This window comes from Choristoneura fumiferana, chromosome 2, assembly GCF_025370935.1.
Source record: "Choristoneura fumiferana chromosome 2, NRCan_CFum_1, whole genome shotgun sequence".
In the NCBI taxonomy this organism is placed as follows: Eukaryota; Metazoa; Arthropoda; class Insecta; order Lepidoptera; family Tortricidae; genus Choristoneura; species Choristoneura fumiferana.
This window is the reverse complement of record NC_133473.1, coordinates 9,425,980-9,441,179: the sequence shown is the minus strand read 5'-3', so window position 1 is coordinate 9,441,179 and position 15,200 is coordinate 9,425,980.

Genomic DNA, 15,200 nt, shown 5'->3' with positions numbered 1-15,200 from the left:
AACATTTCGAGCTGGACAAAGCCGGGTTTTTCAAATAGCTGGTAGGTTGGTGGACATGTTCAAAGCTTTGCCGTCGACCGCAGTGCATTGTGCACGGAGTGGCAGCGTCGGCTGTCTGATTGAAAACTGTTTCGCGCCACTGTCGGCTACGCTGCCGCCGGTAGTCTACCGGCACCGGCCCGGCGCGTGAAGTCAACGGATGCCACTATGTTCTTTACCAAAAGCCTTAACTTCCTAAGATAGCAGTGGCTTGGCAATGTTACAACTTGATTCCGACCGGGTTGCTTAATTTTTAAGGTTCCGGAGCCAAAACGGAACCCTTATAGTTTCGCCATGTCTGTCTGTTTGTCTGTCTGTCTGTCCGTCCGTACGCGGTTTTGCTCAGGGACTATCAATGCTATAAAGCCGTAATTTTGCACGAATATGTACGTAAACTATGCCGACAAAATGGTACAATAAAAATTTAAAAATTTTTTTTTACTGTGCCTCCCATAGACGTCCAGCCTTATAGTGTGGGGTATCGTTGGATAGCTCTAGGACATTGGGGGATTGCTAAAACGATTTTTCGATTCAGTGATTTGTTTGCAAAATATTCAACTTTAAAGTGCAAATTTTCATTAAAATCGAGCGTCCCCCCCTCTAAAATGTAAAATGTTGGGTGGAAAAATTTGAAAAAAATCAGAATGGTACTAAATATATCAAATTTACAAGGAAAATTATGGCGGCTAAGATTGCTTGAGAGTTATTAGTAGTTTAAGAGTAAAATAGAGAAGCCTAAGGTATAAAATATACCTAAACTTGGAAGATTCTGTACACAATACGAAATCCTTAGAATATTATTTGATTGTTTCGTAATGGCTACGGAACCCTATCCTGGGCGTGTATGACACACTCTTGGCCGGTTTTGTTGTAGTAGACGTGCAGTAAGATTGGTTACAACAAATTGCAGCCTTTTTTTAGAAAATGTTTTCGCTGTAAACCAACGACGGGAGAACTACTTGTGATTGTTTGAGGTTGTTATTTCGGTACGAGGCAATGTATCCGTGTAGCATTCATTACTGCTGGAAAACTTATTACCGATATAGACTGGAGTGCGAGAGTGGCGGCGCGGGCGCTACGCGATGCCTCGTACCTCTTCGATATGATTGAATAAGCGCGCACCGAGCTCGGTAATGAAACATATTGAACGTGTATCGAATCACTTAGGCCCCGGTGCGCTTCTGCACTCGCTTTTTGGAGCATGTCAACAAGTCGTAGGTGAACCTTACAAATAATATTAAGCCAGAGTCTCGTTTTAAGAGAGACAATAAATTGCATTAGCTCCGGCAACTTTGATCATCAAAGGCGAGTAAAAATATTCAACTTCATTTTTAGGGAACATAATTTAACGCGGCATCTACCCGCCTTTGTGTGGCTTAGAAAATATTTACGCAAATCTGTGGCACAGAAAGGGAGAATCCTAATTAATTCATTAATGTCTTAAATTTTTGCATTTGGCCTTTTAACTTAGGTACATTCATTTCCATTTGGGTTGGATTGTCTCCCCTGCTTCAACAAGTTGCGCTTGGAACGTAAATATAATTTAACTTATATTTAAATGGCTTGCCGGAGTTAGTTTAAGTATATAATGAAAATCGTACGTGCTTTTTAACCTTCAATAGATATGGTTTCACTTCTTAATGAAACCACATTGCATTTACAAGTGAAACTATATAACACTTTTAATATTTTTAGAGAAAATTGTAATCGTCTATAATCTACTTCTGAACCAGAATTTGTTCGCTCGATTTCAATGAAAATTTGCACTTTAAAGTTGAATATTTCGCAAACAGATCACTGAATAGAAAAATTGTCTTAGCAACCCCATAGTTTTTAAAGACCTATCCAACGATACCCCACAATATAGGGTTAGTCGAGAAAAAAATCACCCCCACTTTACGTCTATGGGAGGTACCCTAAAAAACTTTTTTTTACTTCTTTTTATTATACCACTTTGTCGGCGTGACTGATATGTATATTCATGTCAAATCACAGCTTTTTAGTACTAACGGTCTCTGAGCTTACCCGCGGACAGACAGACGGACAGACATTGCGAAACTATAAGGGTTCCTAGTTGACTACAGAACCCTAAAAAGAGCATTATTAGTCGTTTTTAAAATTTGTGCAAAATGGATTATTTATCTCCAATAAGCTATAAGAGACGAAAATCAAATACCCCTGAAAGCAAATGTTGTACACAATTTTTCCTTCCTTCGGCCGGAACGCTTCCCTCGGTTTCTGAGGAACAGCTTCTCGAACGCTGCCTGCGTCCGCTGTCACCGGAAATGGTAATTACCGCCTAATCTCGCCCGAAGCGCAGAGCGGCTCGACGTCCGGATATGAACTTCCGTTATGAACAATTTATGGCGCGAAATTGGACGACGGGGCCACGTCCTGCATTCAGCCTATCGTAGGTGAACGACGCGTCTACACGTGCAGTCATTGCACACCATTCACGCTGCGATTCAAGCCTCGAATAAGTACCGCTGAGCCTGAATACGAATGGCACGAGGCTTTTTACACCATGCAATTCAGGATATTTGATTTATATTCAATTTTAAAAACGACGTTTGGTGTAATAACTTGTCAATAAGCCCGTCTTCCTGTAAAATGAAGGCATGTTTTTGAAGTGTAGACTATAAAAGGCATCCGAGCCTAGTCACGAGATAGATTTCGCATCCATATCGCGAATTTGTTATGTCGTTAAGATAAAAGTTGGATTCTTAATATTTATTTAAGTCAGCTTTAAGCACTGCACTTTGGCAAGAAGTTCAAATGTTTGCACTATATATCAGCAGAATCTCGGCCATTTTCGGTGCTCTGCGCTAAGTTGTGGCGCTGTTAAGTTTATGTTTGAATCTTATATTTGCGAATGTTGCTTGTAGATTGCAGGTACTACCATAATTATGAACTGCTTAAATAAAGTGAAAGTTTTAATACAAGATCGGATTTTTATTTCAATTTAATGTGTTAAAAAATCATCAATTTTGTCAGATATTTATGATTTCCATTTCAACCGTATGCGGCTTGCAAATCGTCAATAAAATTATAGCAATAGATACAGATTTTTATTTCTTGTATACATTTTAACATCACAAAATTTCGCGTATTTCCCGGTTACAGAAATTATCAACCTTTTCGGTCGGTTATTTTCCTCCGGGCGACATTATTTATCGAGCTCATTGTATTAAACTGTAAATATTTGTGATCATTAAATAGATTTGTTTCTGTTTATTATCAACAAACCGAAACCAAACCGGATCGAAAAACAGAACCGATTTGAACTGGAAGGCAAAGCATTGGTAGGTGTCTCAATATAGTGTACTTGTACTAGTCTATTTTTACCCGACTGCCCGAAGGAGGGTTATGTTTTTGTTGTTGGGTTTGGTTATGGAGCGTATGTATGTATGTATGTATGTGGGTATGTGTTTCCATTTCTTTGGTCCTCGTTGCAGGTATCATTGGATTTGTCATAACTGTCGAAATGACATAGAGTATAGTAGTATAAATATGGCAGAGGAACAAAAAAAAAATTGTATTGTAACAATATGGGTATCAAATGAAAGCTAATAAATATATATGGGTTATAATACATTTAATCTACCATTTTCACAGAAATAGAAAAAAAGGACTAAATTTAAAAAATATATAAAACCAAACTTCCTTAAAATCTAAAAGGAAGAAAATAAGTCTAGTGGCCTAGAACTCTGTCAAGTAGCTAATTTAAAGTTCAACAGTCAGGACCCATTTAAATCGTAACTTATTTTCTCCCCTTTTTGTTTTTGAGGCAGTCGGGTTTTTTGTTTTTCTTTTTTCTACTATAGGAGCAAATCTGCGTAACTGACTGACTGACTGCATTGGAACTGCAATGAAAAACGTATGGGCAGGTTGTTGTGATTACGTTACAGTTGGAATGCAATCCGTTTATATACTGGCTCTAAGCTAGTCAGTATATATCTTACCTTATTCTGAAGTGATGCGTCTCGGATGCAAATCATGACCATATGTACCTAATGAAGCCATTCATTGCGATCTGCATTGACCCACAGGTATTATTACAGAAGTACACGCCTCTGCCATCAGAATGCCATTTATGCAACCAATCCTCATTGATGCTGAATTGAAGCCAAGATTTGAATCGTTATTAAATCACAGGCCACTACTCAATACGAGAGACGGAAGCGTCGATTATAGAGAGTATGATTAATCATTCATTTCATTAGGTACTGTAATGTTATTATGCTCATCAACAGTGTTTAATCTCATACACGAAATGTTACCATTATCGAGTCAGAATGTAATAAACATCATTAAGTGTCAAAATAGTCGTTTTTAGTGTTCCGGAGCCAATATGGCAAAAACGGAACCCTTATAGTTTCGTCAAGGCCGTCTGTCTGTCTGTCCGTCTGTATGTCACAGGCATTTTACTCGAAAACTACAATATGTATATCAATGAAATTTGGAGTACAGATGTCTTGTCAAAGCAGCTATTTAGTTTTGTAGTTAAATTACAAAAATAAATATTTATAGGTTTCACTCCATCCATACACGTAACAGAAATTCAAAAACATAATTTTTAACTCGCATCAGCGTGTGGCACATACTCGTAGTTCGACAGCTCTTTTGAAAAGATAGTAAATTTTCTCAAAAACTTTTTTGATTAAGTGAAGATTTCCGGAAATAATCGCTCCCAAAGTAGCAAAAATTATATCCCTCCCTCTATCTTGTAAACCGTTTGTCCAAAAAATATGCAAAAAATATGGAAAGGTAACGCTTAATAAATACTTTCAACGAAAATTGGTTTCAACATGATCGGATATACCGTTTTTGAGTTATTGCCGAAAAACTGCGCTTCTCAACAAAAGGACGTAAGTAAGTGTTTTAAATGTGTTATAACGCACATAATATTACTTGATTTTTTTCGTAATGGCTACAGAACCCTATCTGGGCGTGTCAGACACGCTCTTGGCCGATTTTTTAAATTATGATATTCGACTAAAAATTAGATTTTTATTCCTCCGTCAAACAAAAATGCTGTGAAGCATGGGCTGTAAAGTAGATCTATGTATTATAAATCGTAACATATTTATTGTGAGGTTAACGCGATTGCGTTAAATAATGCTCATGATGTTTTATAGTGATTGTTATCTGATTTTTAACTCGGGCGCTGGAAAGCTCGAATAATCTACGGCAGCGAATATCAGCGTTAATAAAATGTCAGAATAACTGGCATAATTAACTTATCATCGGATGGACGATTTACATTTGCTCGTGCCCGCACTCAATCGGATGGTGTCGGCAATGCAATGAAATCGAGGAAAAAATGATTCGGATATTCGGAGAGCGAGAAATGAATGGGCGACCGGTTATTGTCGGTTCGCATACAGCCTCCAAATGGACTGCGCTCGTTCAATTTCGATACTTTTACAACACAATAGACGAGAGTAAGGCGTGCTCGCTCACCTGTCAAATTAAAAAAAAGCCCAAGCATATTCAGAATAAACTGGTAAAAGCTGCGTTATGAATATGAATATGTACAATGCGTCTGTTTTAAACTTTTATTTGCTTTGTTGATTAAATTTATTGGAACAGTCTTGTCCGTATTAATTGGACCAGAAATTCCTTGAAATATAAATACGGACAGTTGAGAAACGAGTGCAAATGCATGCTTGTCTTTGAAGGCAAAGCGTACAGTGGCTAGTTCGACGATTTGAATTGCTGCATATTTTCATGCTCAGCCTTTTTTTCTACATATTTCATTGCCAGACACGACCACATGATAATAAATGAGCTGTTACTGTCTTCGCCATTCACCCAGTACCTCTGTTACTACACGCACAGTACTGTTTCAAAACCTTCGTACCTGAAAAGCCATCATGTTGAATGAATACATGTAGAAACCCGAAAAAAAGGATCACGAGTACAAACGTAATTTTTTCTTCGAATTGCAGGTAAAAGCTTGTAAAGTAATTAAACTTCATTGTGTTCCGGCAGGGTCGTCGGCGGACCGCACATTTTGCAGGTTTCGTCGACAACGAACCAATTAATGTCACGGTTACATCGTCTCGAAACCCGAATCATGCGCGGTTTCTTCATCATGTCTTCTGGCTTCGTAGAAAATTAACGTCGAGTTCCTAAAAAATAACAATGCCCTTCATAACTGGCTTTGTCAATAGTTTTTTGATGAATCTTCGAGAAGGAAATGCATACGTGAGTATAAGAATTATTTTTTTCCATATTTAAGCAAACATTAACACACCTGGTTTTTACTGCCGTGGCACAAAATTAGTGTTCCTAGATTAGTTATTATTACACAATGCGTTATTGTTTCATTAGTGTAATTTATGTTCACGTAGGTACGCCCACACTTTCACGTAAAAAATGACACCTCGCCGAATTCTGTGAAGCTTAAACAAATGGATAAATTCAAACAAGAAGGGTTCTAAATATTCTGGGTGATTTGGGAGACGCGAGCAGGACGAACCTACACCATCTGTAATTGATAATGTATCATTCACAATCATAGTTTAATGAAAGTCACACACTTTAAACTATAGAGTGACCTTGAACTTAGTAATAACTGAATAATCTTTGCTTTCAACATAAAAAAATAACTTGAATCTCACCAATATATTGGTACGATGTAGTAGATGTGGTCCGGTAAGGTATGTTCTTCACGTCTCCCGAATCACCCTGCTTAAGGTGCTTTATTTTAATATACGTGTTAGCAATTTATATCGATGCGTAAAAGCCAATTTAACGCTTCTTTTGTGGTACATTTAAGGACATTATATGCCCAAAATTACCCTCACTACGTTGCAAAATATTCAAGAAGTTTGCTGGCATCTGTAAACTGTTGTACGTGCGCCTACGATGTGCTACGAGTACGCCCCGTAGAGGTCTCCTACGAAACGTCGTAGCATTGTGGTCAGTGTAGATCCCTTTTATTTGTCTGCACGAATAGTATGAATGAAAGTAATATCTGAAAGTCCTTGTGCAATTTTTTTTTGCAATTTACTAAGCAGCACATCCCACAACCCACTCATATTAAATATAAATGCGAAAATTTGTAAGTATGTTTGTTACCTCACCACGTCAAAACCACTGAACCAATTTAAATGAAATTCTATATACAAGAGTACCGAAGAATGATAAAGGATTGTTTTTATAGCGGGATAGCGATAAACAAATTCTGTGCAGACGGAGTCGCGGGCAACAGGCTAGTACATTCGTACATATTTTCATTCAAAACATTCGCGCCAGGTCGTGTGAAGATCTACAATGATTGCGCATAAGAGACAGGTTGACTTTTGCGCAAGTCATTTAGTGTTAGCGCTTGTAGAATGGATGCTAAGTTAATGATGTCTTTTGTATGAATGTTTACTAAAGATACAGATTGGTACCACTAAATAATAAAGACCATTTTAATTACTTAAGGCTTGTTCTTCGGTACATCACCTCCGCTAAGCAAACATTTCTCTTTTTAATTATAATTAGTGAATGGATGGGCAATTAATTAATTAATTATGAAGTAACCTTTGCTTGATAAACAAACAGGCGCGTGCGCGTTGTCGTGGCTTCCAAGATCGTTTTACTGACTGAGTGAGTGCGAAGCGCTAGCGAAGCGTCTCTATCTCAGGACTCTGTGTCAGGACGTATTTCTCAAGCGATTCTCGTAAATTTAGTGAGGTTTGATAATATATATTGACTCTGCTATTGTATTTTTTCAAATAGGGGTTAAAATCGTAAAAATATCATATTTCACCCATTTAAAAAAACGTACAATGGTAATACTAGTTTTATAAGTAATTAAATTGTAGGGCATTTGTAAAAGTTAATAATTTTAAAGTTCCGTACCTAAAAGGTAAAGGAGAAAAACTGACTCCTATTACTGTCGCTATGCTGTTCTTCTGTCTGTCACAATGCTGACCATGACACAAGAACCGTGACATTAAGATAAAATGATTTAATTGTAAAACATGAGTAAGTTTATTAATAACAACTTTTTCTTTAAGAAGTTCGTATCGTTTTAGGAATTCTTTATAACATAAGTTTAACAAAAGGCACTATTATACGTGAAATGGAATAATGATAGTGAAAAAAAACAGTATTGAAGTCTATGCAATAATTTTTACAGCCATTAAGGCTTCCACATACCCGCCCAAGGAAAGTAGGGCGATCATTAAACGAAATGCTTGTCTTGTCAGTTAGGGCAAGATTAACGCACGCTCGAGCATTCCCTCTCACGCAACAGATGACCAATTGTTCGCTCTCCCATAAAGGCAGCCGCTAAAAGTTTTCCCATTTATTCAGTGCTCATACGTCAAGTCGCAAGTTGTAGCGCGCGGGGGGGACGCGGCGCGTTCCGGCGCGATAAGGCGCGCCATTGTCGCGCCGACGGCGCACGTTTCCTCCGCCGCCGACGGGCCTACCGCATTGTTCCCTCCCGTAATGAACAAACTTATTCCCCAGCCTAATGCAGCTAGCGCCGAATTCGCTCGCATCCTTATCTAGCCCGAATTGTCACAGCACGCTTGTCACCTGCACGCACGCTTGATGGTAATATTATTGTCCGAAACCCATCGGCCTAGTTCTGTTTGTATAGAGTTAGCGAAGTATCGGTGTGTGCACATTTAGCACAATGTGGAGGTTGTTTGACGAGGGCCCGTGTGTATTAAGGGACCTTGGGGCAAAATTTAGTAATAATTAGATGTCATGTTTGCCCTGAATTAGTTGCTTAGTTTGAATGATACAATGCTGTGTCGACAATCGCTATTCATTCAAGATGCTCGTATTATTTAAATTAATTATTCAAGTAAACGAAGCAAACGAATAAATAAGTAAATACTATTGCTAATGGATGGTGTTGAATAACTGTTATCAGAGAGAGGCAGCTCGTCGCAATACTTTTAATATATGTCTACTACTTAGCATGTTTGTTCAAAAAATTAGTTACAGATAAATATATATTTTACGAAATTTCGGACACAACGAGATCAAAAATGTTATGTGTAGCAAAATGCATATAAACCATGTACATAAATCACTAAATTGAAAAGAAGAAAAGACAAAAAATCACAAATAGCATGTCTAATATACCTATTCAATTGAGTATATTTTTAATAGTAGATTGTTCAACAAGGGACTACAACATGGCCTTATGGTTGTCTAGTCTCGCGTTATACACTACTTTTCACTTTGAATGCGAGGAAAAAAAACAATGTTTTTTTCAAAATTACATTATTACTTTTTAAAAACGTATGCTTGACTAATGGACAGGCCATCTGTTCCAAATTCAAATAGCAAAAAAAAATTGTTGCGTGGTTTTTCTTTTCTTTTCTTTTATTGTTTATGAAGTGAGGCTTTAAAAGCTTGCATGTACCTAGCCAACAGTTTCAAAATTGAAAAATATTTTAAAACTAATTGGAATATGCATAGGTAATAAAATAAATGAATCATCAATTTTATTGTGTTTCACGAAATTATTTAAATCGTGTTATTTTTATACACTTTTGCACAGTTATCATTTTGAGGTTATTTCCACGCCTAAAAATCCTCCATTCACAAACGCCGTGTTGGCTGTTTAGGGGTTTACAACGTAAATTGAAAAAATCTCTTTAACCCCCTTGAGAATAAAAAGGAGTTTTAGTCCCGATATGCAGAGACTAAAGTAACATTTTAAGAGCACGAGAAGAAGTGAAAAATAATATAATATGTACCTACAGGCGTTCCCATTATTAACGATTTTATCCATCAATTAATAGCGCAAGCGGCGGCCCGGGAGCCCATTATCCGCTGAAGATACACCCGCCCGGGTAAACTCTTGTCGCAGCGTATTATGTATTCATTGTGGCGCCAAATTTCTTATTCATTTGAATACATTCAAAAATTCTCGTAGAAGATAGTAGCGCTCCTATTTCAATGGCGAAAAAATTCGAGCGGCGGCAATAACTCCGGGGGAGAAAATCGCATTTGGAACGAAAGAGGGCAAATCTTTTATGTAATATGAGATTGTCATCGCGATTATTACAGGCAAATAGAATACCCGGATCAGTAAGTAGGTTATCTGCTTGCTTCCTTTGGTCGAAATCACTTTATAGGATGTGGCGCAGCGGTGCGGTATCATGTATTTTGCGATCGCCATCGTAAACGCGTACCATAATGATCAGGGATATCAACAACTACAGATGACCAATTTGAATCATGACCTACATTGAAATATTTACATGATTAAGAAGGTGTTGTGGTCTCCCTTGCTGGCTTTGGCTTGCCATTATGAAGTATATTGCGGAAAAGTTCTAAAGTGAATCACGATTCAAAGGGTTTGGCTGTTCCTATTCTCGTTCTCACAAATAAATAACTATTGTCTCAGCTTGCCTTTCAACAAGTACATTTTATGTCTAACATAGGTAATCAGTAGAAGCTTTGAAGCTGTTCAGCCACTTTCCCCGGAAGATATGAATCAAAACTTTTGTCGAGAGTGAGGTGACGTCAATTTGTGAGAAATGCTTTCGCGGTGAGTTGACTTGCTCCAAAATGTCTGTTACGTTGTTATCCCTCGAGTTTAAGACAAAACTGCGAACCATGATTTTACTTTTGAAACAACTTAAATTGTGTATCACCAAGTTAAGTATTATTGTTATGTAGTACTCGTATATTATATATATGTCGAAGAAGTAGTAAGTGGGTACGTGGTTTTATTTTTTAACCCCCGACCCGATGCAGAAAGACAAGTGTTATAAGTTTGACTGCTATTTGTGTCTGTATGTCTGTGTGTCTGTATGCCTGTGTGTTTGTGTGTACGTCTGTCTGTCTGTCTGTGGCACCGTAGCTCTTAAACGGATGTACCGATTTGAATGTGTTTTTTTTAATTGGAAGCAGGTTTTCTAGCGATGGTTCTTAGATATATTTTATAAAATCGGTTCAGCCGTTTTTGAGACATTGAACTTTGAATTGACAGAGTCAGGGGTTTTCCAACTTTTTGTTGGTTAGGTTATAAAATAGCTAATAAGTATATCAAGTGTATAAAACGCATTATTTTACTCGAGAAGTATTTGTCCACTGGAGAAGCGCAGGCGAAACTTGATAGTTAAGTCGAGAGAAAAAAAGGTTTTATGAATGACTTAGGTCCACGCTCTGATTTTCAATTCGATGAATGGGAAATCAATTGCAAATTAACTTGTGCTTACAAACTTTAATTTTTCATACGCTGCTGTTTCTGTACGAGAAGGTACATATCGTCGCTTCGGAGGTAAAGATACTAAAGCGACACTTTGGGCCAAATTGAGTTATATATACCATCGGAATCAGCGAATTTTTCTGCGTCGATCTATCTGGGTTTCGGGTCGATCAGAGGACTTTTTTGGCGCTTTAGCCCCTGAAAAATTAGTGAAATTTGGGACACTTATTACTAATCCGACGCTTAAATTGAGTATTTTCTCTTTAGTGCTTTTACCTGTTTTAGTTTCTAAACGATTATATTGTTAAGTCATTTGTAATTTTCACCTTTAAATACATTTGGCGTTTTAGTACTCTGTGCATATTAAGAAATTTGATTCTTCGTCACTTTAGTAAATTGTTCCAGTCTATTCTGAAGTTTTGGATGCGTTTAGTATTTTGGTTAAACTGATAAGAATATATTTAAGTCGTTTGAGTATTTAGTACAAAACATTTAACAGAATTTGTGGTGTATTAGCGTCATTACAACTTAGCAAAAGAAAGAAAACATGTATATTAGTAAAAAAACATAATATTAAAGGACTATGTTTGGTCCAGTAAGTCAATAATCTGTCATTTTATTGTCAAAAAATAAGTGTTTAGGTATTTTTTTTCACGAAAAATCAATTATATAAGCCAGTTAGTAAAGTACCCACGATATTTTCATACGAATTGTAGATATTATGCCAAAGTAATCTGGACTTTAATCTTAGGAATTTAAGTTACAATCACTTTACCAAGGATAGGTAAGGTACTATGCGCGTATAATAGAGCGTGTTGGCAACAAAACCTGAAATAATTAAATAATTGATTGTGATTACGAAAGGCAAGTTTGTAACAAATAATTATTATAATTATGTGCACTAACTCTATTGACTGTTATTAGAGTTAGGTACGAAGGAACATGATAAAAAGTTAACCTTATTGTGAGAATTCTATGTATCGGAAATAGGGTCTGATATAGAAATATGATGAATTGCATCTATATTACTATATAAAAGGCTCAAATTATGTTATTGAATGGCAACTTTGAATAATTAAAATACTTGAATTTCAGATCAAATGGAATCAGATAAACATGTCTTTTTTTAAAAAATTTGAATCCGGAAAGTGAAAAATCAATGTATAACTGGCCAAAGCTTACGTAGTGCGACGCATTAACTTCGATGGTAAATATATGACTGCTTTTTCGCTCTGGACTCAATAGCCGCACCGAAGTTGAGACTAGATTGAAGGTCTAACCAAGAACCTCAAGGTGGACTTTAGGTGGTAAGGATACCCTCCTCTGGACAGTAGGAGCAAAAGTGAACGGTCTCCGCTTAGCGGTAAACAGATACGCCTGTGTCTTGGCAGCACTGAACTGGACCAAGTTGGCCGAGCCCCAGTCGGACATGGCCTCCGAGGTCGAATTCGTCCGCTGTACCATAACCTCCCTGAGTGCCCGATCTTATCACCGCTGGCCGGGCCCGGCCGTTAGTAAGGTACCTCTCTGCAATTTTGCGTCATTGCGTACCCAAACACATCGGGTATGAGCAAATCGTTGATGTGCAGCAATAATAGAGTTGCAGATAGGACCAATCCTGAGGCACCCCGGCATTGATTGCCATGAGATCAGATGAGCATTCGTCAATAACAACTCGTTTAGATCGGTTCCGCAGGAAATCAGAGATCCATGAGCATAGGACAGGAGGAATCCTGCTAAAAAGGCCTCTGTGCCAGACCCTATCGAATGCCTTGGAATAGAGACACAGCAAGAGCTTCACCATCCTTCTCGACAGGTTCACACCAAATGTGAGTAGCATATACCAGAAGGTCCCCAGTGGACCGATTTCGGTGGAACCCGTATTGGCGGTCACTGAGGAGATCGTTACCTTCTAGATATACCTACCAGGAACTTAGCATTCAATACACGCTCCATTACCTTACATAGTATGGAGATGATTGCGATAGCCGATAGTTCGACGGGTCGGCACGACTGCCCTTTTGGGTAGATACTGGCTGCACATTAGCAATCGTCCACGATACCGGACCTGCCCCAACTTGGGGAAGAGCCTAACAGACGTGTCAAAACCGAGACAGTTCCGGAGCACAGGTGTTTAAAACAATTCCAGGTATAGTTTATTCCTAGTTTATTTACGTCCAGAGAACGCAGCGTTCTTAAAACCTCCATTTGGTGTATTTTGACTCCTGCTTAAACGTACCACAGTGAGAAATGGAGGAGGCGCTACACTACCATCATCAAGACGCAAATTTTCCGCAAACAGGTTTGCCTTCTCCGCTGCAGTGTGAGCTAGCGACTTATCCGACTTCAGCAGTGGTGGCAGTGACGGACGACAGAAATTGTACTCCACCGATTTGGCTAAGGACGAAAACGCTTAAGGAATGTATTTTCTTTCTTTCTTTCTTTTTCTTTACTCTCAGAGGGGTAGGAAGCAATTTGGCACCGATACAACCAACATGGAGGAATCGCGCTTTCCGTATGACCTTTTTGCAGGACATGGCAGCTTTGTTAAAGAGCTGTTTCTTAACGTGTACATCCGGTCCGGAGCATTGCGACATCGAGCATCAGCCCACAGTAAGTAAGCAAATAGAGTGCTTAATAGCTTCAGCTTGAGCGCACTCAGCGTTAAACCATGGGCGAGATTTGCCACCAGTGGATACGTCAGAGAAAGGAATGAAATATTCCATACTCTGACGCAACACATCGGTAGCAGCTTCTGCGCAGCTCGACGATCGTTACTGGGAAAGTAAGTTTTCTGCCATGGATAGGAAGCAAAGAAATGACGCATGTCATCCCAATCTGCTTACTTGTATCGCCATACTCGCCGAGTACCGATTAAGCAATCGGTAGGAGAGTACTGCGATACAAATTTCACCAAACAATGGTCAGAAATACCCAAAGGGGAAGACACCGACACATTGTACCTGTCTGGATCAGTCGTCAGCAGTAGGTCCAAGCACTTAGGCGTGTGCAAGGCAACATATGCGAGTCGGTTGCAAGCGAACCAGCTGCTGGTGAGATCTAGCTCTCCTTGCATGGTCCAAAGTCCCCCAAGAGAAAACCAACTACACAAGCGGATACCGTTGCTGAACCACAAACCGTGCCGTAACACTGAAGTGATCAAAGACCCTGGTCGTCTCCAAGTCACCGCTGTGCGACCGATAGATCAGAGCGTAAACCGCTTGTTCAACACCCAGTGTCCATCAGTAGCAAAAAATGGAAAAGCTAGGATCCTCAAGGTTGCGGAGACGCTGAGTGAGTCATCACGAACGTACAAGCAGACCCCAGCACGTGGCTTAAAAGTATGCTCCAGGCTGTACCCTGGTAGTGTGGGTAGTCGGTGGGCAAGAGATCACCACCGCCCATATACATCTGCAACACCAGGGGTATTGCAGACGCGTTGCCAACCTAGAGGCCTAAGATGGGATACCTCACATGCCAGTAATTTCACCTGAAGAAAAGAAGGAGATGAGAAAGACAAAAGTGAACAGGTAGAAAAGACGGCAGTTGAACAAACACAGTGCTGCTCATCCAGCAGCACACGAAAATGAGCCACAACACAAGGAGCTTGGTCTGGTGACTGGGGACGCCCGAACCCCCAAAGTCGGCTTTCGGGTCCCCTCCTCGGTCGTCAACCGGCACTACAGCACATCTTCGGGATTTTTCGCAAGTTAACGGGGCAGCCTTTCAAAGTTGGCGAAACCTCTACTTGGGCCCCCTACTAACTGCGGTCGGCCAGCGGAGCACGTGCTTTGGGATTCCGCTACCCTCTACGAACAGGCACCGGTGCGCAAACTGACGGCACCGAAACCGGTTTGCACGCAGCGTTTTGGCAGCATAACTTAGTTAGGTGGGTGGTGACAACCGCGGCCGAAGCCTCCACCAGAATGAGGTTGTTCATTTGGCGCTACCTAGGGAACACGTGTGGGTAACTAGAGCTAAA